Genomic DNA, 23,756 nt, shown 5'->3' with positions numbered 1-23,756 from the left:
CTAAGTCACTGAGCAACTGAGTCACTTCGTAGGAATTTCCAGAGGCATGGCATCAGCTGAAGTCACCTTGCCAGCCCTTGCTCCATTCCGCCCAGGGAAGGACAAGTGGAAATCCTACGTGGTCAAATTTCGGCAATACCTGAGAGGAAACAACATCAGGGATGCCGATGATGACCGGAAAAAGGGCATCTTCTTGGCCAACTGCGGCTCTGAAGTCCTCGATATGGCAATCGATCTCATAGCACCACGAGACATTGAAGAAGTGCCATGGACAGACCTGCTGCAGATCCTGGAAGAGCACTATGCCCCAACTGGAACACCAGTGGCGAACCGTTTCACCTTCCATCAGAGGGATCAAAAGGAAGGTGAGACCATCAAAGAATTCGTGGCCGCCCTGCGCCAAATCGCAGCCAGCTGTGAGTTCGACCACGTGGACAACGCCATCGCTGACCGCGTGGTTTTCGGCATGAGGGACAGAGGCCTGCAAAAGAAATTCCTGAGCAGGAAGAAACTCGTGCTCAAGGATGTGGTGGAGGAAGCCACCGCATCCGAAATCTCGGAGAAAGCGGCTGCCGCAGTAAGCAGAGCAAAGGGAATCCACAAGATTCGCTCCACAACGCAATCATCAACCGAGGATTCCACAGCTGGATCAGAGTCGGAGGAGGAATCCACCGTACACAAGGTATCCAGACCCCCAAGGCGGGAAACCGCCCAAAAAAGTTACAAGGGGGAGCGCTGTGCCAGCTGCAGAGGGGACCATGCCAGAGCCAGCTGCAAATGGAGAGACGCAACCTGCCGGCGTTGCAACAGGAGAGGGCACATTGCAGAGGCATGCAGAGCTGAGGAACCAGCCCCAGAGCCCTCCAGCCACCGCCCTCGCGAAAACCGGGAGGACAACCCGAGGGCATCCAAACGGTCCTCCTACCAATCCAGACGGGGCGAGAGCGAAGGGAACCGGAGGAGAGCAGTACACCAAACCACAATACACCTCTCCGACGACGACGACACCGCCACCAAGTGCCACGCGACCGTGCTGCTCGAAGGGACCCCATGCTCCATGGAAGTAGACTCTGGCTCCATCTACTCAATCATGGATTGGAAAAACTTAAAACGCATCAAGCCAGACGTCCGCAAGAGGGACCTGAGACCCCTGCGCTCCAGGCTGGTGGACTTCGGAGGAAACCACATCGGAGTCCTGGGAAGAGCCTCGCTCCACGTGTCTTACCAAGAATTCCAAGGCAACCTCCCCATCACCATCGTCGAGCACGACCGCCCTACCCTGCTAGGCATGGAGTGGTTCAAGCCACTAGGGCTCGGGATAGTAGGGGTTAACCAAATTCGTCAGGACGAACTCGACACCCTCCTCGAAGAGTTCAAGGAAGTCTTCGACGGTAAGCTGGGGAAATTTGTGGGGAAGCCCATTTCCTTTAATCTTGATAAGACAATTACCCCCATTAGGCTTAAGCCCCGCAGAGTTCCGTTTGCCCTGAGGCCCAAAGTAGATGCTCAGCTAGATAAGCTGATAGCCCAAGGCGTGTTGGAACCGATCGATCATGCAGCATGGGAGACACCCATTGTGACCCCCATGAAGCATGATGGATCTGTGCGCATCTGCGCCGACTATAAATGTTCGATTAACAAGGCCCTTTCGCAGAGCGCATACCCAGTTCCAGTGGTGCAACATCTGCTGCATTCACTTGGGAGTGGGACAATATTTGCAAAACTGGACCTGGCCCAGGCTTACCAGCAATTGCCAGTGGATGAAAAAACTGCGGAGGCACAAACGATTGTCACCCATAGGGGCGCATTTAAGTGCAACCGCCTCCAATTTGGAGTCAGCGCAGCCCCAGGCATTTTTCAATCAATGATGGAACGCCTTCTCCAAGGCATTCCAGGGGTGGTGCCGTACTTTGATGATGTGTTGATCTCCGGGCACTCTAAAACCCAGCTGCTTGAGCGACTAAAACAAGTTTTGCAGCGCTTCAAGGAGAAGGGTTTGAGAGTGAGGAGGGACAAATGCATCATTGGGGTCCAGGAGGTCGAGTTCCTGGGCTATCTCATAGATGGCACCGGCATCCACCCCACCAAAGCTAAAGTTAGGGCAATCCACGAAGCTCCAGCCCCCAAAAACAAAGCCGAGCTTCAAGCATTTTTGGGATTGCTAAATTTTTATGCGGTGTTCCTTAAACAGAAGGCAACAGCCGCTGAGCCACTCCATCGATTGCTGGGGAAAGCGGTTCCGTGGAGATGGGGGACAGAGGAAGAAAACGCCTTCAGGACCATCAAGGGGCTCCTATCCTCCGACAGCGTGCTGATCCAGTACCACGAGACGCTTCCTCTGCTGCTGACCTGTGACGCTTCACCATATGGGATTGGCGCAGTCCTCAGCCACCAGCTCCCCAACGGATCAGAGGCACCCATCGCCTACTTCTCTAAAACGATGTCCAGCACCGAGAGGAATTACAGCCAGCTGGACAAGGAAGCCTTGGCCATTGTGGCTGGAGTCAAGCGCTTCCATGAGTACCTATATGGCCGGAACTTCACGGTCATCACGGACCACAAGCCACTTTTGGGACTATTAGCGGGTGACAAACCCACACCCGGCTACATGTCACCCAGGATGACACGCTGGGCCATATTCCTTGCCGGGTATTCATACAGACTCATTCACAAGCACGGCAAAACCATCGGGAACGCAGACGCCCTGAGTAGGTGTCCATCCAAAGAGCCAGTAGAAGACCCCGCACCCACCATGAGCCTCCTCCACATCGATGCCGACAGAGACTGCCCAGTGACGTCAGCAGATGTGGCCACCCATACCCAGAGGGACCCCATACTCAGGCAAGTGAGATCCTGGGTCCTGCGAGGCTGGCCAGCAGAGAAACCGGCAGAAAAGTTCAGCCCCTTCGCACGGAAGCAGCAGGAGCTGTCCACCATGAAAGGCTGTAACCTATGGGGAGACCGGGTGCTGATTCCCAGCGCGTTACAGAAGAAGACGCTCGAGACGCTCCACAACGGACACCCTGGCATCGTAAGGATGAAAGGACTGGCACGGAGTTACGTCTGGTGGCCATCCCTGGACAAGGACATTGAAGAGTGGGTCGCCAGATGTGACCCGTGCCAAGAGGTACGTCCCGCCCCCGCCCAAGCCCCAGTGTCAGAGTGGGAGACGCCCAGCAGCCCATGGGCACGGATCCATATTGACTTCGCGGGTCCAATGCAGGGGCACTACCTCTTAATTGTTGTGGACGCTTTCTCCAAGTGGCTAGAGGTCATCCCCATGCCATCTACCACGTCCGAAGCCACCATCAGGGCACTCAGGCGCCTATTCGCAACGCACGGGCTGCCAGATGTCCTAGTCTCAGACAATGGCCCACAGTTAACGTCCAAGGCCATGGAAGAGTTCCTGGCGGGACAGGGCATCCGCCACGCCCTCACCGCATTTTACAGGCCAGCCGGAAACGGTCAAGCGGAACGCATGGTGCGACTCACCAAGGAGACGCTCACCAAGATGAGTCCGGGCGACTGGCAAGAGAGGATCGACAACTTCCTCCTTACACAGCACATCACCCCGCATGCCACCACCAAGAAGAGCCCAGCTGAGCTACTGATGGGCAGACGCCTGAGGTCACCCCTGGACCGGCTGCACCCCCAGTACAACCCCGAAGTGACAGCAACGGCCAGCCGGCCGCTCCGCGCCTTCGCCATAGGAGACCCGGTGTTTGCGCTTAACTTCAACGGCTCTCCGAAGTGGCTAAAGGGGAGAATAGAGAGCACAACTGGACCGAAGTCCTACCGAGTCGAGCTGGAAGATGGACAGGTCTGTAGACGGCACATCGACCAGCTCCGGAAAAGGTGGAGGGGATCGGAAGGAAACCAGCCTGACAAGGTAGGCCTACCACACCCCGACGAGGTAGGCCTACAACACCCCGACGAGGTAGGCCTGCAACACCCCGGCAAGGCAGGCCTACAACACCCCGGCGAAGTAGGCCTGCGACACCCCGACGAGGCAGGCCTACAACACCCAGGCGAGGCAGACCACCGACACCCCGACGAGGCCGGCCAAGCACATTACCATGCACTCACCCATCGGCAATCCAGAGCAGTAGACCGGGACCTGCTGCAAGAGGGATGGCATCACCAACCTGGCGGGGTGGGCATCCGCCACTCCATGGAGAGGGACCGCCACCACAGTCAAGGAGTAGACCGGGACCCACCCAGGGAGGGAGAATCGCACCCCTCCAGCAACGAGTACCCACAACAGCCCTGCCAGGGAGACCGACGCTCCAGGCAAGTAGACCGGGGACAACCACACGGGGGAGGCGCACAACACGCAACCCGAGCCGGCCAGCAACCGACCGGCGAGGGAGACCCCAACCGCCATCCAGACCGGGTCGACCAACACCAACCCTGTAAGGTCGACCAACACCACTCCAGCAAGGGAGGCGCACACCACCCAGACCAGGTCGAACAGCACCACCCCGGCGAGGTCGGCCAGCACCAACCCTGCGAAGCCAACCAGCACCAACCCAGCCGCGGAGATGAACACCACCCCGGCGAGGTGGACCACACCGGACAGCGACAGCGACGGGAGCCACGGAAGCCCAACGAAACACCAATGGACTTACCGGGTTTCGGATGGCACCCACCGGACAGCAGCAACGTCCAGCCGCGAGGTTCCAGACATTCCGGGCGAGGGAAGGACCAGCGACTCCAGCACGAACTTCCAGATGTTGCGGCCGGAGATGCTGGGACGGATCCCGCACACTCGACGGCCGGAGCCCCGGCCACCCCCACCGGGGAGCCGGGAGGGACAGGAGCTCCGCCTGCACAGGCCGGCGGCGGAGCTCAGACTGAACTGCGCAGGTCATCTCGGGCAAGCAGGCGCCCCGCCTACTTGTGTGACTTCGTCACGTACATTAACTGTGATGGACATGTTTCAGACTAAGGGGGGAGGAGTGTTATGTCCTTATATGGGCACCCGCCGGGGATTGGCTAATCCTCCGGCGGGAAATTCATAGAGCTGTCATTGGGCGGCTGAGCCTGCCGGAGCATATAAAAGAGCTCCGGCAGCCCAGCCGCTTGTCTTTTTCCTGTGCTGAATAAAGTACTGAATTGGACCGGAGCTGGTCGCGTCTTGCTTTCCCTGCGCCGATCTAACACATGTAGTTTGACCTATGCATGTTCCTAGCCCCAAGTACACTGTCCATATTCCCAGCTTTTGTTCAAGATTCCAGTCCACGGAAGTATTTTTTTAAAAAATTGGGTTTAGTGGTGCCTGGTTTGATCCTCTAAACTGTTGACCCTTTGTGATTAATTCCCTGACTTCAGCATTTGTCTTTCTGCACTTTGTCTGCTTGGATCACCCTGACTCTCACAGTGCCACTCCACGGTGGGGGGGGGGGCAAAAAAATAGATCCAGTATATATATAAAACAGTAAAATAAGATTCCTTTTCTCTTGGCTCATCATCTTCCGTTTTTCATCAGTCCTTTCCATCCCATTTTCCCCACCACTTCATGGCAATGATGATCACTTCGAGTGGTCATTTCCCCTTCTAATTTGTGGACTCTCCATCTTAGCTTGAGAAGCCTTTCTCTTTTCAATTTATGCGCAGAGCATTCCCGGCCAGAAATGTGTGCCTGTTCTTCACTGTGGGGGAAAAAAAAAGCTGCGTAGATTTATTTTTATATCTGGCCTATGATAGCAATGATGACCCTGCTGCAGCATAGGATGTATCCCAGGGAGCAATGACTGGCTGGGGTTAATGGTCCATATGCACTCCTTCGTCTATCAGATTCTCCTAGCTGGTCATTCATTCCTGGGAAATACCTGGGCCCGTAGATCATTAGGCCTTAACTCATCACATTTTTCATGCAGGCATGTGGGTGATGCCAAAGGACCCCTGAATAATAAGCCCGGCATTTTATGTCATACGAAAGGGACATGAAACAAAGTGGGGAGAGGCTTTGAAACCAGAAGGCCCAAATACCCACAGACAGTTCCCAGAGCTCTCCTTGACTCATACTAGGAGTCTTAAGCAAGCCATTTAAACTCCCTAGACCTTCCTTGCTGAGCCCCTAATATTGTGATAATTTACCAGCTGCAAGGCCAGGGGGGACCTGTAAGAATTGTATTGTCTGACCTGCTGAAGAGCACAAAGCATAGATTTCACTGGATTATTCCCACCAGTAACTAAATGCTGAGCCAAGGTAGAAAAGCTCGCAGAGAGAAATTTCCCTAGGAGAAAAATGTAAGGCTTATTTCAGGAGTATATAATTCAGCCAGTTGGAGAATTATTTGGGATTCCATTTCCCATTGAACAGGTGCTGATAGGGGAATGTTTCTGTGTCAAGAGAGTTATTTATGTATTTTAGACAGCAAAAACACTGCCTTTCCAATGGATTAATATTGCTTAACGTGACTTAGATAAATTAAAAATGTAACAATCCCATTAAAAAACAATGAATGAACAGACAAAACATTCAGCACAGACAATGGAAGGAGACATTTCAGGCTCAACATAATAAAATAAAAGTCTGTGGAGCAAGGAAAATGTACCAAATTGGGAAAAGCAGGAGGAATCCAAAAGGATTTTGTGGTCAGAGAAGGACAAAGTGAGAGCATCTTGTCCACGGCTGGCAAGCACAATGAAGAAGAATCACCAATATTTCTGAATAAAGAGTCAAGGATATTTAAGCTTGTGAGAAACAGGTAGTCCTCCAGATAAGAGATAGATAGATAGATAGATAGATAGATAGATAGATAGATAGATAGATAGATAGACAGACAGACAGACAGACAGACAGACAGATAGATAGATAGATAGATAGATAGATAGAAGAGAGAGAGAGATGATAGATAGATAGATAGATAGATAGATAGATAGATAGATAGATAGATAGATGATAGATAGATGAGAGAGAGATGATAGATAGATAGATAGATAGATAGATAGATAGATAGATGAGAGATGAGAAATGAGAGAGAGAGAGAGAGATGATAGCTAGATGAGAGAGAGAAAGACGATAGACAAATATAGATTAGATAGATAGATGAGATGATACACATAGACAGACAGACAGACAGACAGACATAGATAGATAGATAGATGAGAGAGAGATGAGAGAGATGAGAGATAGATGAGAGCGAGAAAGAGAGAGAGATGATAGATAGATAGATAGATGAGAGAGTGAGAGAATGATGATAAATAGATATAGATTAGATAGATAGATAGATAGATAGATAGATAGATAGATAGATAGATAGATAGATAGATGATAGATGATACAGACACAGAGAGAGAGAGGAAAATAGAGAGAGAGAGATGGATGATAGATTGTGCCTTCAAGTCAGACTTGGACAAATCCCTGGAATTTTCTTGGCAAGATTTTTCAGAAGTGGTTTGCCATTGCCTCCTTCCTAGGGCTGAGAGTGAGTGACTGGCCCAAGAACACCTAGCTGGCTTTGTGCCTAAAGTAGAACTAGAATTCACTTTAACAGCCTGATGCCTTCTCCACTACACCAAACTAGCTGTCTTCTCCGACTATTATTGAACCGCAACTCCCAGCATCCTTCATAGGAGGATGGTCTGAAAGAGGCCGCTTTGACCTTTAGAGGTTGAGCCAGACCTTCTTAGCCAACTCCTCCTCCTTCTTCTCACTTTCATCTTTGCCTCCCCCCCTCCGCTTTCCTGCCCCCCCCCCCCCACCATTCCAACTCACCTTACTGGCCAGAAGCAGTGGTGGATAGTAAGTAAACGCTGTTCTTCATTCCCTCACTTTTATCTCTGCCCAAAAGGAGCACTGATCAGGCAATCACAGAAGAGGCAAAGGAAAACAGAGGAGAGAACAGGACTAAGGGGGTTATTAATATCAGGGCCTTGCTTTGTATGGAGCTTGACAGGCAATCTGGAGGCTGACTGTAAGGAAGCCAAAATTCATGGATGTTTAAAGGTAGAAAAGCCCATCCCAGAGTATCCCTTGAGGTTACCTGCGTTCATACATTAAGTAAGTGCCGCTCGTAAATAATAAAATCTGCTTCTGGAGATAGTCTGTTTCAGTTCAGTCTGTGCGTTGGTGAGGCTGACCCTGAAAAGCTATTTTCCTCTATTAATTCTTCCCCTCTTGTGGTTTTTGGTTGATTATCTTTTAGGGAGGTAGAAAGCAAGGTAAGTTTCCACCCCCCCACACACACCCCCATTTTGTTCAGAACAGAAGCTTTTGTTTTGGTTTGATTTTAGACCAGTTTATGGGCCTCTTTAATCACAGCACCTTGGGGCTTTGCTTCGGAAACTTTTCACTTGGAAGACCAGTTAAGTGAAATAACCTTAAGGTTGTTATCCGCTGACAAAAGGCAGAAGTTAAAGGCAGCCTAAGATCTGTTCTGCACCCCCCTTTCCGACAGTCTTCAGTATTTATTTCAACTTTTGTTTTGTTTATAAGGAGTGTTCATGGCAGGTTATAAAACATGCTATAAAACCTTTCATAGCAGCAGTAAAAAAAAAAAAAAAAAAAATCTTGGCTGGCAACCAGCCAGCCAGCCAACCCAGCAAGAAAAACCCTGGACTATAGGCAGAAGTGAACATGGTAAGGAGAGAGCGGAGAACAAAGAGTTCAGAACAGCTGGGAAAATTTTTAGCCAGCTTTGGTGTGCACTGGGATGAAGGCCTCTTCACACGCGGATTAATTTTTTAATTTTAATATTTTCTATCCCTCTCTCTCTCCCTCCCTCCCTCCCCCACCTCTCTCAAGCAAGTTGTTCTGACCAAGGTCCAAGTAGTAATTACCAAACACAATTCAGTCCTGAACAAACTTATTTTATTAAAATAGCTGAGAATTAATTCATTAATTCAGCTTTAGTGCAAAACAAATTCTTTGGCCTTATCAGCAAGCTTTGATGTTTTTGGCAACCTGCCAAAGGCTTTTCTTGGCAAACCCTCCACAAAGTTCAAGAGACGCTGATAAGAAGCACTGGAATCAACCCAGTTACTGCTCTTTTAAGCCTTATGGGAGTGGCCAATTATCTTCTGGCTTTACTCCTGAGTCATCCTTTTTGCTTCAACTGCTCTTGCCTTCTGGCAGCTCTTCGCATGCGTGCACTAGGAACAGGCTCCTCCTGTTCCTCTGCCTCTCTGCTGTCCGCCTCTGGAGGCTCCGGCGTCCGTGCATGCTCCCAGATGGCCCTGGCCCGGGGGTGGGTTTCTAAATTTTTTTACTACCGGTTCTGTGGGCGTGGCTTATTTTGTGGGTGTGGCTTGGAGGTCATGTGACTAGGTGGGCATGGCTAGCTGGTCAGAGTCATTTCTGGAAGGTCCTCACACTTACGACCAATCCTCGCACTTACGACCCGACTCATTTGTTTGCTTTTAACACTGATCAGCTGTAGGACAGCCCTTTGAAGCCCCGCGGCAAGAGTTTAAACAGTTTTTTTCCCTCTAGTCATCAGCTGGGACTCAGGAGGCAGCAATAGATTGGGGGTGGGGCCAAATAAAAGGTAAGAATAACGTGGGGGGGTGGGGGGGTGGGAGGGCGAGAGGGGGAGAACCGGTTCGGTGACATCATATCATCACCGCTACCGGCTCGGCCGAACCGGGCTGAACCGGGAGGAACCCACCACTGCCCTGGCCCCATCTCTGCTTCCGACGCAGAGCCCTTGTCCAGCCCTTCCCCAGACTCCAGGACTGCCCCATTGTCCTCCGCAGCCTCCTCACTGTCTGACTGCACTGCCAGGTCTGCAGGCTGCTGGCGGACCACAATACAAGTATCCTTTTTAGAGTCATCCTTTAATAATAAGATTATTTCAAATTAAGAGGCATTCATCCAAGAAATCTTCTAGATTGATTTTGTAATCTCTCAAGGATAAATTTAAGTTCATGGAGGAGACTTCTGTGAGTAGCAATTAAAACAGGGAGGAGACTTCTGTGAGTAGCAGTTACAACAGGGAGGAGACCTCTTGAATAGCAATTACAACAGGAAAAACATCCAATTTTGTGGGGATGAGACCAAGTCACTTTGAGCGTTGCAAAAGGAGACGGTTGCTATGACCACCAAAGTCTACTGCAGGGTTTCTTGGGGCATCTTAGGGTGGATACAAGGTGAAGGATGAACTCCACACAAGGAACATTTTCAAGTTATTTGTCTGCCAGCATTTTTGTGATTTTCCTCTTTTCCCAAAGTGCAGAGGTGCATATTTGGCAAAACTCTTTGGGAGCCCATCCTCAAAGATGCTCCCCTCTTGTTGGATCCTGTTCCCCATTTCTGAATACAGGTAGTCCTCAACTTACAATAGTTCATTTAGTGATCGTTCAAAGTTACAACGCCACTGAAATAAGTGACTTACAACCATTTTTCACACTTATGACCGTTGCAGCCTCCCCGTGGTCATGTGATCTCCATTTGGATGCTTGACAATTAACTCACGTTTATTATGGTTACAGCACCCCAGGGTATTGTGACCCCCTTTTGCGACCCTCTGACAAGCAAAGTCTGTGGGGAAACCAGATTCACTTAACAACCGTGTTACTAATTTAACAACTGCAGTGATTCACTTAACAGTGGCAAGAAAAGCTGTAAAACAGGGCAAAACTCACTTAACAAATTTCCCATTTAGCAACACAAACTTTGTGCTCAGTTGTGGTTGTAAGATGAGGACCAGTAGTGGGTTGCCCCTGGTTCGGACTGGTTTGCAAGAACCAGTAGTAAAACTGGCGGGAGGCCCCGCCCACCGGAAGTCGTCATGTGTGCGCGTGCGTGCGATCCTGTTGCGAACCGGTAGTAAAGATAAGTAGAACCTACCCCTGATGAGGACCCCTTGTATTACTATGTCATATGAATATCTTGTCTGTAATATGGTTGATCCAAGCCACATAGGGGAAAGAATTCAACATAGAAAACCCCAGAGGTCTTAACTTTTCCAATTGCTGAGTGAAACTGAGAATGTAGGCATGGATTTTCTACGTGGTGTATACTCTGCTGCACTCCTGGGGAAGTTACTCAGAAGGACAAATATGAGCAGCTGCACATACTTTGTTACTGAAGAACTCAATTAATAAGCCATTTCTATTCACCTATCAAACCCATTGCAAGGGCAAGTGAGTGATCTGCACACCAGTAATTATTGCTTCATTTAAAACACTCCTGTCCAATCAGATTATGGATATATTAGGCAGAGTCCTATGCCTTATGGATGTGGTCATCAGTGCCACAAAAAAAGTTTATTTCTGGAGCTTGTTATAGGTTGGGCAGAAAGGTGAGGTGGCCTTGGAGATGAAAAGCCAAGGATGAAAGGCAAACAATAAATAATTATTCCATTTTTGCTAGTTGCCTATTGCCTCTCAAATCTATGGGCTAACATTCAAAGCCCTTGTAAAATGAAGACATATGTAAGCATTGATCTCTTCTGGGAAGAGAGTAGTAGAGCCTCTGCAGTGTACATGAAGCTCCAAGATTCAATCTCTGTCTTCTCCACTCCTCTTAGGCTATGCAAGAAACCAGAGAGCCGTTGCAATTTGAGGCAGATGCAAATGGAATAAATGAATGAATGTTCTGATTCTGTGCATGGAACTTTCCTGCAATCATCATTCTGTGACTTCTGCTTATGCCAGCATCAATCACTCAATGTGAACCAGGAAGTTCCTATGATAGGAGCTGGTGAACAAGAGCATGAAGCAGACTCCTTGTCCTATCAAAAAAACGCTTCTTATTAAGTTACTGTGAATTCTTCTCATTCACATCCAGCAAAATCTTTCAAGGGAGAATTTATAGTCACAGACCTTATCTGGCTTGGAGAGCTGCCAGGCCGATATCTTCAAAACTTGGCAAGGAGTCAGGAACCAATTAAGACAACTAATTGCTTCCTGCAAACTCCACTCCCCTTTTGCTCCTCTTTTATTCCCTCTGGGAGGGAGCATTCATCGTCCACCTGTGGCCTTACTCCCAAGTCGACCCTTGTTCTTTAGCTGTTCCCTTTGTCTGGCAACTCTGTGCATGCGCACACTGGGAACAGGCTCCAGCTGTTTGTCTGCCTCACTGATGTCTGACTACGAAGGCAGCTGATAACTGGCATATGGCCCTGGCCCCTTCTCTGCCTCCAATGCAGAGCCCTCATCAGAGCCTTCCCCAGACTCCAGGACTGGCCCATGTTCCTGCCCAACCTCCTCACTGTCCGAATCTGTTGCCAACTCTGCTGGCTGCTGGCGGGCCACAACACTTTCTCTAACAACCCATGCTAGTGATTCCATTCTCCATGAGTTCAGTGTAAATGTCTGCTGTATGGACTCTTGATATGTAGAGATGGTTCAAGTCCCAAAGCCAAAGCTACTGGGATTCTGCTCATCTGGAAGCCTCTGCACATACTGTTAGATGGGAAGTCTCCCCATCACCAATTAGTGTCCTTCTGCTTGTGAAGATCAGTGTTTGATGATGTCCCCAGTCACTGGTGAAATGTAAAATTTGTTACTACCAGTTCTGTGGGCGTGGCTTGGTAGTGGTGGTGGGGTAATGTGACTGAGTGGGGCAGGGATTTTTGCTACTGGTTCCCCGAACCACCCACCGCCATCGCTACTGGATTGGGTGATCCAGTCCAACGGGAGCATTTCACCCCTGTCCCCAGTGCAAATTTACCGAGAGAGCAGTAGTACTCACATAGTTAGCTCTGCATCCCTTCCTCAGATTTTGACAACACTAACTAGACAACACTAACACTAACTTGTAGGCTGGTTGTCCAGAATCAAATGTTGACACTGAGCCCAGAAGTGTTGAGCAAAGGGAAATAATTGGGGTGGGGAGAATAACTTTCTTTAGGACCTAGAGATTAATATTTACGGGTTGTGTACTCCCAGTGAGAAGATCATTGGGAGGAACAGAGATCTCAAAGGCAGGGGCTGGGAAAGAGAGATAGAGGAGGAGGAAAGAGTGAAAAATAGGGTTATGTAGCCTGTAGTTTGCTTACAGAAGATCTCTATCATACCATACAGGCACATCTTTACATGTCTCCATAAGTAAATTTATTAAATTCTTTGATCTTTGAAAATTAAATTTGATTGTATCTTTATGTTAAATGTATCCTTTGCCTTGTTTTAATTTTTTTTTTCATAAGCTGCCTTGATCTCTTTTTAAATAAAGCAATAATTGAATTAGGGCAACTTTGGTATGTAAAAACTACAGTATGTTATAACCATTGCAGGAACGATTGCCAAATTCTACATCTCCAGGCAATTTTCTGGCAAGATAAAGGCTGATTGGGGGTGGGGGGTGGGGTTTTCTCCACTGGCAAAAACATGCCCTGCTATGTCTCCGCAATATCGTCTCCATTTCTTCCCAGCCCCTGAAAGAGACAACCTTAACTTGTCTTTAGCCGTACAAGTCTTTTTACCCCTTCATCTAGCACCATGGAAAGTCAGCCTCTGTGTATAAAAATGCATAAGCTTTGTCACTTGTTACTTTAGAGAGGAATTTCAGAGGAAATTGAGGCAGGATAGGAATTGGCAATAGGGTTGGCCAATTTGAGGCCGGTATAGTTTTCTGTTGATTCAGGCCACAGGCAGATGGCCTTGTGCAATCTACCAGCCCACAAGCCTGCAGAAAATAATGCCAACATAAAAATTGACTGTCCCTACTACTACCATTACAATTTTCATGTGGGAGAAGCAAAGGAAAGCAAAAGGTGGATTCCCCAGCTTTCATCTCCCTACACCAGTGGTGGGTTGCTCCCAGTTCTGTCCAGTTCTATAGAACTGGTAGTAAAATTGGTGCGAGGCTCCGCCCACCCATCTGGACGTCATAAACGACGATCTGTGCATTCGCAGAAGCGGCCCCATTCCGAACCAGTAGTAAAGGTAAGTAGAACCCACTCCTGCCCTACACCTAATCTGTGTGTCCCTTGCTGAATGGGAAAAGCAACCAGCAGTCACCCTCTATCCATATGGGATGGGTCTAGACCAGGGGTCCCCAAGCTTGGCAACTTGAAGACTTGTGTTCTTCAACTCTCAGAATTCCTCAGCCAGCCATGGCTGACTGAGAAATTCTGGGAGTTGAAGTCCACAAGTCTTCAGATTGGGAGACTCCTGGTCTAGAGGAAGAGGCGGGTTTTCACAGGTGGCTGGATCTGTCTGTCAAAAGCTGGATCCACAGTGTAGCCATCTAGTCAAACAGGAGAACGTATTGTTTTTATATGTTGAATTTGTATGCTGCCCATCTCTCTATCAAGTGATTCAGGGGGCTTCCTTTACTGGATAGCCCTTTCCATACTCGGCTGATCAATCCTAGGGCTTGCAGCTGATCCACAGGATGGAAGAGGCTGCCCATTTATTTCTTTTCTTAATTAACTTTATATCACACCTTTATCAGGAAAGGCAGCTGCCAGACCTGAGGGAATCTATAGGAGCTGAACTGTCAGAAAAATTGTTGGTGGGGATTAGGGATGCTGCATAGCAAAGCAGGAGAGATCCCGCCAGTTCCCACCCTCGCCAGCTCTGTCTACCACAGCTATTTCCCAGCAACTTTTAAATTTTCCAGAACAGCATCAAATCTATATTTCAAGCAGCCCAACCAATAGCTAGCAGTGGGAGATTGGTGGGTGTTTGTAGGAAAGCTCCTACCCACCTTAACCTCCATGTGTCACCCCTTCCAACCCAGTCACCTGTTTCTGAGCTACTTTTAAATATGGGTTGGATGCCCTCTGGAAGAACGTGAAGCCTATTTTCAAAGTAACCTCATTGAGAGCCAGGTAGGGCGGGCTGGCTGTTTTTTCAGGCTAGCTGGTGGGTTACCTCCCTGCTTCTTCTGCCACCCCTTCCAGCCTTATATGAGAAGCCAGGAGAGACAGCTGTTTACCTGTCTGGCCTCCAAATGCAGAAGAAATGGAAAGAGGAGGGGGGCTGATTGGGACTGGAGGCAAGGCTGGTAAAGGGGATGCCTTCCCCAAATGCTCACGCAATGGTAAATATTAATGATATTTAATGATGTTAACTTTTAGAATTTACAGCTGGTAGTGTAATAGTTAAGGCATCAGTCTAGAAAGCAGGAGATGGTGAGTTCTAGTCCCACTTTAGGCATGGGTGACCTTGGGCCAGACACCCTCTCTCAGCTCTAGCAAGGTATCAGTGGTAACTGGCACTACGGAAACCTTGTCAAGAAAACTGCGGTCGCCAGGAGTCAAGATTGTCTCAAAAGCACATAAAGCTAAAGGTAAAGGTTCCCCTTGCACATATGTGCTAGTCATTCCCGACTCTAGGGGGCGGTGCTCATCTCCGTTTCAAAGCCGAGGAGCCAGCGCTGTCTGAAGTCATCTCCGTGGTCATGTGGCCGGCATGACTAAATGCCAAAGGCACACGGAACGCTGTTACCTTCTCACCAAAGGTGGTCCCTATTTTTCTACTTTTTACGTGCTTTCGAACTGCTAGGTTGGCAGAAGCTGGGACAAGTAACGGGAGCTCATCCTGTTACATGGTACTAGGGATTCGAACCGCTCTACTGCCGACCTTTCGATCAACAAGCTCAGCATCTTAGCCACTGTGCCACCGCATCCCTCCACTGAGCCACCGCGTCCCTCAAAAGCACATACAAACCTACAAAAAGTATGCAGGAGGGTGGATCTTGAAGTGGTCCAGAAAAAGCCAAGTTTTTACTCAGTCTGGATCAGACCAAATCATTGCTGGCCAGTGATGGGGGTGGTGGGGGTGGATCTTGAAGTGAGTTCCCCCCCTCCCCACATCACTTCAAGATCTACCCCCCACATCACTGGCCAGCAATGATTCAGTCTGATCAAGGTCCCTGTCAACCCTGAAGCTGACCTGACAGAGGCCATTTTGAGGCTTCAGTATTGCCACACTGGAGCTGGGGGATAGGAAGTGGGGGGGAATAGAGATAGTTGGGGTTTGGAGCCAAAACAAAATACTTTCTCCTGGGAACCAAGGACATTCCCACAGGTGGTCGGACAGAGGAGGAGGGAAGTTACCAGGCAACTGGACGACACCTTGATTGGACGATGTGACTGTTTGGGGAAGTGGGGAACTTTTAGTTTTAATTAGGTGAAAACCACAGGAACATTCAGAGTCCATCTTCACCAGCCTGTGCCAATATGATATATCCAATAAAACTATTCTTTGAGGAATCTACCTGCCTCAGAGTTCTCTTTGCTATGGATGCATTGCTTGGAACCTTGACACCCAACTTGTAGGTATAGCTGGAGAGGACAATTTGAAAGAAATGGAGCCTCCTGCTGTCCAAAGGGAGATGACCCTGGATGACAGGAGGAAAGTGGCCCACAGCAGCCTAAAGTGGCAGATCCCATCCTTGATGTCTGTCTAGGATAACAATCCTTGGTTATATAAACAGAGGCGTAGAATCAAAATCGCATGAAGTATTAGTATAGCTTTATAAAACTTTAGTAAGACCACATGAAATACTTCATCCAGTTTTGGTCACATTACAAAAAAAGATGTTGAGACTTTGGAAAAAGTGCAAAGAAGAGCAACTAAGGACCTGGAGACAAAAATATACGAAGAACGGTTGCAGGAATTGGGTATGGCTAGTCTGAAGAAAAGAAGGACTAGGGGTGACATGATAGCAGTATTCCAGTATTTGAGGGGCAGCCACAAAGAAGAGAGGGTCAACTTATTTTCCAAAGCACCTGAAGGCAAGACAAGAAACAATGGATGGAAACTCATCAAGGGGAGAAACAACCTGGAATTAAGGAGAAACTTCCTAACAGTGAGACCAATTAACCAGTGGAACAGCCTGCCTTCAGAAGTTGTGGGTGCTTCATCACGGGAGGCTTTCAAGAAGAGACTGCATAATCATTTGTCTGAAATAGTATAGGGTGTCCTGCTTGACCAGGGGGTTGGACTAGAAGATCTCCAAGGTCCCTTCCAGTTCTATTCTGATTGATAGGACATCATTGGCGAAGCAAGAAATTGTACTGGGTGAAGATGAAAAGCAAACAACTTTAAGCTGCCTCTGCTGCAGGCAGGTCAAGAGATGAAATGAATGTGAGATTGTGAGGACACTTCATATAAAAATAATTACCAGGGAAAGTTTTGTTGGAGGCGGGGTGTGTGTGTGTGTGGCGGCGGCTATGAAGATGAGCTTTCAAAGAAGAGTTGGAGCGTTTTCAGCCAAAGCCCCTAAGTATGACTTGTCGAAACATATCTGTACCTGGGAAATTCCATTAATGGCTTCTGACCAGCTATGCTGACCAGAGACATTAAGAGCAAGGGGGGGGCGGGGGAATTGGCAGGATATCAGGCATTTTTTTGAGAAAGCATTTTTTTTTTTTTGCTACTAGAAAAAAAAAACACACACAATTGATTGGGCTAAGTTCAAGCCTGGGTTTTAATGAAGTTGCTAATTAGGTTAATATTCTCTGGGATTCTGCTCTCTTTCTTTGCTTCTCTCGGCCTTGATAAATTGCTTCTTGTTTGTTCCAGATTTTTTTTTTTTAAGGTGGGGGAGATGATGCAGGGATGCAAGAGAAGGAATTTCTCTCCTTCTTCTCTGTGACTTCACACTGCATCACTGCGGCGGACAGTTTTTGGAAATAGTTCAAGGTATGTATCATCTGCAAAGCAGCTGCCAAAGAACCATTCCAGGGTTTGCATTTTGTATTTCATTTCAGCTCCAAACGGCCATTCTTTAAAAACGCTTATGAGTTACCAAGGTACTTGCAGACAGAGAATGAAAGCAGTCAATTTTGGACCCTTGGTGCTGTTTAAATGAAAGGAGATGAAACAAGCAGATGAAACAACAAGCACCAGCCATTGAAAATGCAATTTCTTTTGCTGTTAAAAAAAAAAAAAATTAAAGTGCTGAAGGTATCTATTATGTCTGTGAAACTACCAGAAGGTACTATATTCCAAATTAGGCTATTGTTTCTGTTTAGTATATCCTGGAAGGTATTTTCTTCAAAGACTTTGGTTAATCACCTAGCACCTGAATTTTTCAATAAAAAATGCCCTAGATTGAAACAAGGATCTTTGATATTTATTTTATTTTATTTTTATTTTATTTTGAATTTGTATACCGCCCTTCTCCCTGAGGACTCAGGGCAGTGAACAGCCAAGTAAAAACATCAAGTACAAATATTAAAATACAGTTAAAATATACATATATAAATTTGGCCCCATTAATTAAAAACAATAAACAAAACACTTAAAAAAATTAGGCCAGCCCGGCTTGCTGGAAAAGGAAGGTTTTAAGGGCACGGCGGAAGGCACCGAGGTCTTGGATTCTCCTTATCTCTGGAGGCAATTGATTCCAGAGGGTAGGTGCCCCCACAGAGAAGGCCCTCCCCCTGGGGGTCACCAGCCTGCACTGTTTGGCTGATGGCACCCCGAGGAGGCCCTCTCTGTGGGAGCGCACGGGTCGGTGGGAGGTCGTCGGTGGCAGTAGACGGTCTCGAAGATAGCTAGGCCCTATGCCATGGAGCGCTTTAAAGGTGATAACCAACACCTTGAAGCGCACCCGGAAGACCACTGGGAGCCAGTGCAGCTCGCGCAGGAGCGGTGTTACATGGGAGCGCCAGGCTGCTCCCGTCACTACCCGCGCTGCTGCATTCTGGACCAGTTGGAGCCTCCGGGTGCTCCTCAAGGGGAGCCCCATGTAGAGAGCGTTGCAGTAGTCAAGGCGAGAGGTGACGAGGGCATGAGTGACTGTGCACAGGGAATCCCGATCAAGAAAGGGCCGCAACTGGCGGATCAGGCGAACCTGACAAAAGGTCCCCCTGGTTACAGCCGTCAGATGTTCCTCCAAGGACAGTTGCCTATCCAGGAGGACTCCCAGATTGCGAGCCCTCTCTGTGGGGGCCAACAACTCGCCCCCAATAGTCAGTGATGGAGTCAACTGACTATATCGGGATGCTGGGAGCCACAGCCACTCAGTCTTGGAAGGGTTGAGCCTGAGCCTGTTCCTCCCCATCCAGATCCGCACAGCCTCCAGGCACTGGGACATCACTTCAAGGGCATCGTTGGGGTGGCCTGGGGTGGAGATGTACAGCTGGATGTCATCAGCGTACTGGTGGTATCTCACCCCAAAGCCACGGATGATCTCGCCCAGCGGCTTCACATAAATGTTGAACAGGAGGGGCGAGAGGACCGACCCCTGAGGCACTCCACATATGAGAGGCCTTGAGGTCGACCTCTGCCCCCCTGCCAACACGAACTGCGACCGGTCGGAGAGAAAGGAGGAGAACCACCGTAATACGGTGCCCCCCATCCCCAACTCTTCCAACCGGTGCAGCATGATACCATGGTCGATGGTATCAAAAGCCGCTGAGAGGTCTAACAGGACCAGAACAGAGGAACAACCCCTGTCCCGAGCCCTCCAGAGATCATCAACCAACGCGACCAATGCCGTTTCCGTGCTGTGTCCAGGCCTGAAACCCCACTGGAACGGATCTAGATAGGATGTTTCCTCCAAGAATTGTGGAAACTGTCGCGCGACCACACTCTCAACAACCTTCGCCAGGAAGCGATATGCACACAGGTGTACCATTCCTAGGCTGCAGAATTCCAGATAGCCACTTGATGGCAACAAAGAATTAGGAGCTTCTAGTCTCTTTGTTGTTATCTAGTGAACCTTTGGATTTTTACAGCTTTGGTACAGTAGTCCTACCATATACAGTATATGGAAAACACAGACTCAACTCTGGCTCAAATTTGACCTTGAAAAGCATTTGTAGATTTTTTTTTTTTGGCCAGCACAATTCAAGGAACTTGATAGCAAATACAGATAATGTAATAGTGGGGATCAAATCAGTATATTGTAGGCTGCTGTGTCCAGCAACTTGGCGATTCCCTTAGGCTGCTCCTATCGAGCCTTTGCCTTTAGTGAACTGCTATCACTTTTTTCTCTGAGATTTCACTTAATGTGCACCGATGAGAAAAATCTCCCCCCCTGGTGGAATTTTGGATCTGTAGTAACAGCTGTACAGTGTATTTGCTGGGTGGGTGGGTGGGGAGTGGGGAACCTAACCAGCAATCTTGCACCAACATCAAATATATACTTTAAAAAAAAAATATTTCTCCAAGTTGGATACAGCCTCTGTGTTTGGTTTCTTCGAGGAATTTCTGCTCAAAATCCATGCTGTGGCCTATCCCAAATCATAAGTCATAAGTTTATTTGTCAAGCATATATAAGATAACAGGTAAAAATATAAACATAATTTGAATACATGAAAAGAGTAAGTAAAAAGGAATATTAGGTCAGGGACAGTAGGCATGCTGGTGCACTTATGCACGCCCCTTATGCCCAAATGATGCTCAGAGAGATGCATTAAAAAAAAACACAAACGAAAAGCTCAACCTTCAAGAGATGAGGACATTGGCTGGGTCTGTTTCAATGAAAAATACTTTTGCGACTGAACCTGATGTGCAGACGTAGATTCTATATGGATCCAGCCGCTAGGGGGCATTGCAGTTCATACCTAAATCTAGAAGCCTCTATTTCCTAAACCTGTGTTACAAATTTACCTCCTTACTGTACATTTCCACACAAAATATGTTGTCTTCAGAGCATATCCCGTTGTAGCCCTGCACCTCTTTCGCTGCATAGGTGGATTTTTCTCTCTCCTACTAGTGCTCTTGACTGTCTTTCCTGGATAAATTTTCCGGTTGCCCTCCCTCTCCTTCCTACTGTCAAGGCGATCACGGAGGAAATGATACTTGTAGGTATGAAATGGATGAGAAGGAAATGAGCTGTAGAAATACAAAAGGTCACTTGGGCTGAGCCTAAGTTCTGACAACTGGAGGGGAAAAAACAAACAAACCAGTGCGGTGATTGAAAGAAGCAACTGGAGCCCAGCCACGGCTTCCTCCCCCAACTAAGTTAATCAAATGATATTCACCTGCCCTTCGATTCAAGCTCTGTGTCCTTTGCAAAATTCACTGTAGTGAGTCCGCCTCAAACCCTTTGCCAGACTCCCCTGCAATGATGCATAATTACAGGTGATTGTTTTTCCTTCTAGGGTCAAGGGTAACCTTGACTAAAGGAAGAGCCAGCAAAAAAATTGTGGGTATCTTGTAGAAAACAGAGAGAGAGGGGGGCAGGGGGAGGGGGAGAGAGAGAGAGGGAGAGGGAGAGAGAGAGAGAGAGGGAGGGAGAGACAGAGAGAGAGGGAGAGGGAGAAGGAGGGAGAGAGGGAGGGAGGGAGAGAGAGAGAGGAAGGGAGGGAGAGGGTGTGTGTGTGAGAGAGGGAGGGAGGGAGAGAGAGAGGAAGAGGGAGTGAGAGAGAGGGGGGAGGGAGGGGGGAGTGAGTGAGTGAGAGGGAGTGAGTGAGAGAGAGAGAGAGAGAGGGCGGGCAATTAGGGAAAACCCAAAGATTTCTCTTGTTCTGTTTGGGCCTATTTCTCCTACCCTCATCTCTTTCTCTCCCTCCCTCCTTCCTCTTCTCAGTTTCAAGGCAGTTTTACAAAGAACCTGTGTAAGTATTTATAGCATTTCAATCCCGTCTGTCACTCAAGAAATTTCCAGGCTAACCTGAAACCAGCCAAAGAATCCACATGCTTTAAATCTAAAAAGTAGGACAAAGTTGAAGAAACAGTCCAAGTTCAGGCATCACTTCATAAAATTAATAAATGGTCTCATATATTTTACACGTGACACATTTCTAAGTGGGGAGCCTAATGAAGCTGGCTTTTCAACAGAGTTAATAAAATGGGCCTGATGTCCTGTTTCATCATCATTTTATCCTCTGAACAACTTTGTGAAGTAAGTAACACTGAAGGGACATTCAGACGTCCCCCTGACTTCAGCCTTAGTGAAGTCAGACATTCCTGAGGGTTGTTGTTTTGTTGTTGTTCAATCTTTAAATCATGCCTGACTCTTCGTGAGCCCAGGGACCATAACATGTCAGGTCCCCATCCTTCACTGTCTCCCAGAGGTAGGCCAAAACAGTGGTGGAATTCAAATTTTTTTACTACTGGTTCTGTAGGCTTGGTGTGGCTTGGTGTGCGTGGCAGGGGAAGGATACTGCAAAATCCTCATTCCCTCCCCACTCCTGGGGGAAGGACATTGCAAAATCTCCATTCCCTCCCCACTCTGGGGCCAGCCAGAGGTGGTATTTGCTGGTTCTCCGAACTACTCAAATTTTCCGCTACCGGTTCTCCAGAACCTGTCAGAACCTGCTGAATTTCACCCCTGGGCGAAACCCATGGCCACCTCGTCAATGACACCATCTAACCATTTCATCCTTTGCTGTCCCCTTTTCCTTTTGCTTTTGATCTTTTCCAACATCAGGGTCTTTTCCAATGAGTCCTCTCTTCTCATCTGGTGGCCAAAGAATTTGAGCTTCTTCCTGAGGGTTGCCTCTACTCAATGCAACCTTTGTCTCACCCCCTCACCCCCCAAAGCCAAGATTAGCTGATATCTTGTTTTTCTGAACTGGTCTTTTCCATCTTCTTCCAATTCGCATCTTGCCATCTCCTGATGTATTATACTTCTGTTGCAGCTGAGTGGTGCCATGGCAGAAGGTGTAACCTGCTTAGCTCCGACTGGCCACTTTCAGTTATTGTGGGCCCATCCTTCCATTCCAATAATGGTTCCAATCCAATAATGGTTGCATGTTGGGGATTTATTCTCCCTTCCAAATTCCCCACATATTGTCTTGGCAATCATGTGAGCAGGTTGCCAAGGAGCAGCTGAAGCTCCACCACTACATGAAAACTCTGAAAATGGCGGCCAACTTGTTCTGTGAAGGATCTGCAAAGTATATCAACAGGCCATGTGTGCTGCAGTAATGAATTAATTGGGAGATTTGCCCTGTTTCAGTCAACATAGCATCTAAAACCTGTTTCCACAAGTATGTTGAATGAAGTGAGGGGATCCTTTTACTGCATCCAATATCTCCTGTGGGCAGTCCAGAGATGGATATGGAAGTAGCATGTTTACTCCTGCTTCTTAGATTCCCCACATGGAAAATGAGCAGATGGCATTGGGCAGGGCTTCCTATTAAAGCAGGAGGGAAGAGCTTCTCCTACTTTTCTGAGATCTCCCTCCATTTTAGGTTCCAACAGATGGCCCAACCAACCATTCCAGCCCTATCAAAATTCGCCTCTTCCTGAGCTCCAGCCTCCCACCCTATGTCAGAGAAAGTGATTGGTAGATCTTTTGGGGAAAGTGATTGCTAGAACTTTTGATTGCCAGCAGAGAAATGCACCAATCACTGCACCTTAACTTGCCTTTTGCAGGCCTGAAACAGAGGAGAAATTGGAGGCACAGACATCACAGGTTTATGTTGATATGCTTTGGATTGGATGATGGCATTGGATGCGTCCTATGACTGATCCTATTCATCAGTAGGAGCGCTGTACATCATGTAGGTAGAGTGCTTCCATATGAGGATTTTATTACACAACCCCACCCTACTTTTAGATGATATTCCATTTTATAATGCTATGGTGTTTCCTCCATTGATGCATTATGTTCCTCCTCATCACAGAGAATCTGCTAAGGAGAGAAAGACAAAATAACTGCAACTTTTGGATGACCAACAGTAGGATTCTTTATCTAGAACACTAATTATTTTAAAGCATAGACACAAATAATACACTCTGCCATAACCTAACCAGAAAGTCAATGCAACACTGTCCAATGACTCCATCCATGTTGCAGAAGTATGTAGATAGCAGAGGTGGTATTCAGCAGGTTCTGACCAATTCTGGAGAACTGGTAGTGGAAATTTTCAGTACTTCAGAGAACCGGTAAATACCACCTCTGACTGGCCCCGCCCCCATCCATTTTCTGCCTCCCATGTCCCAGCTGA

This window comes from Pituophis catenifer, unplaced genomic scaffold (assembly GCF_029215685.1).
Source record: "Pituophis catenifer annectens isolate HBS135680 unplaced genomic scaffold, rPitCat1.0.hap2 SCAF_2, whole genome shotgun sequence".
NCBI classification, from domain to species: domain Eukaryota; kingdom Metazoa; phylum Chordata; class Lepidosauria; order Squamata; family Colubridae; genus Pituophis; species Pituophis catenifer.
This window is presented reverse-complemented; position numbering follows the sequence as displayed.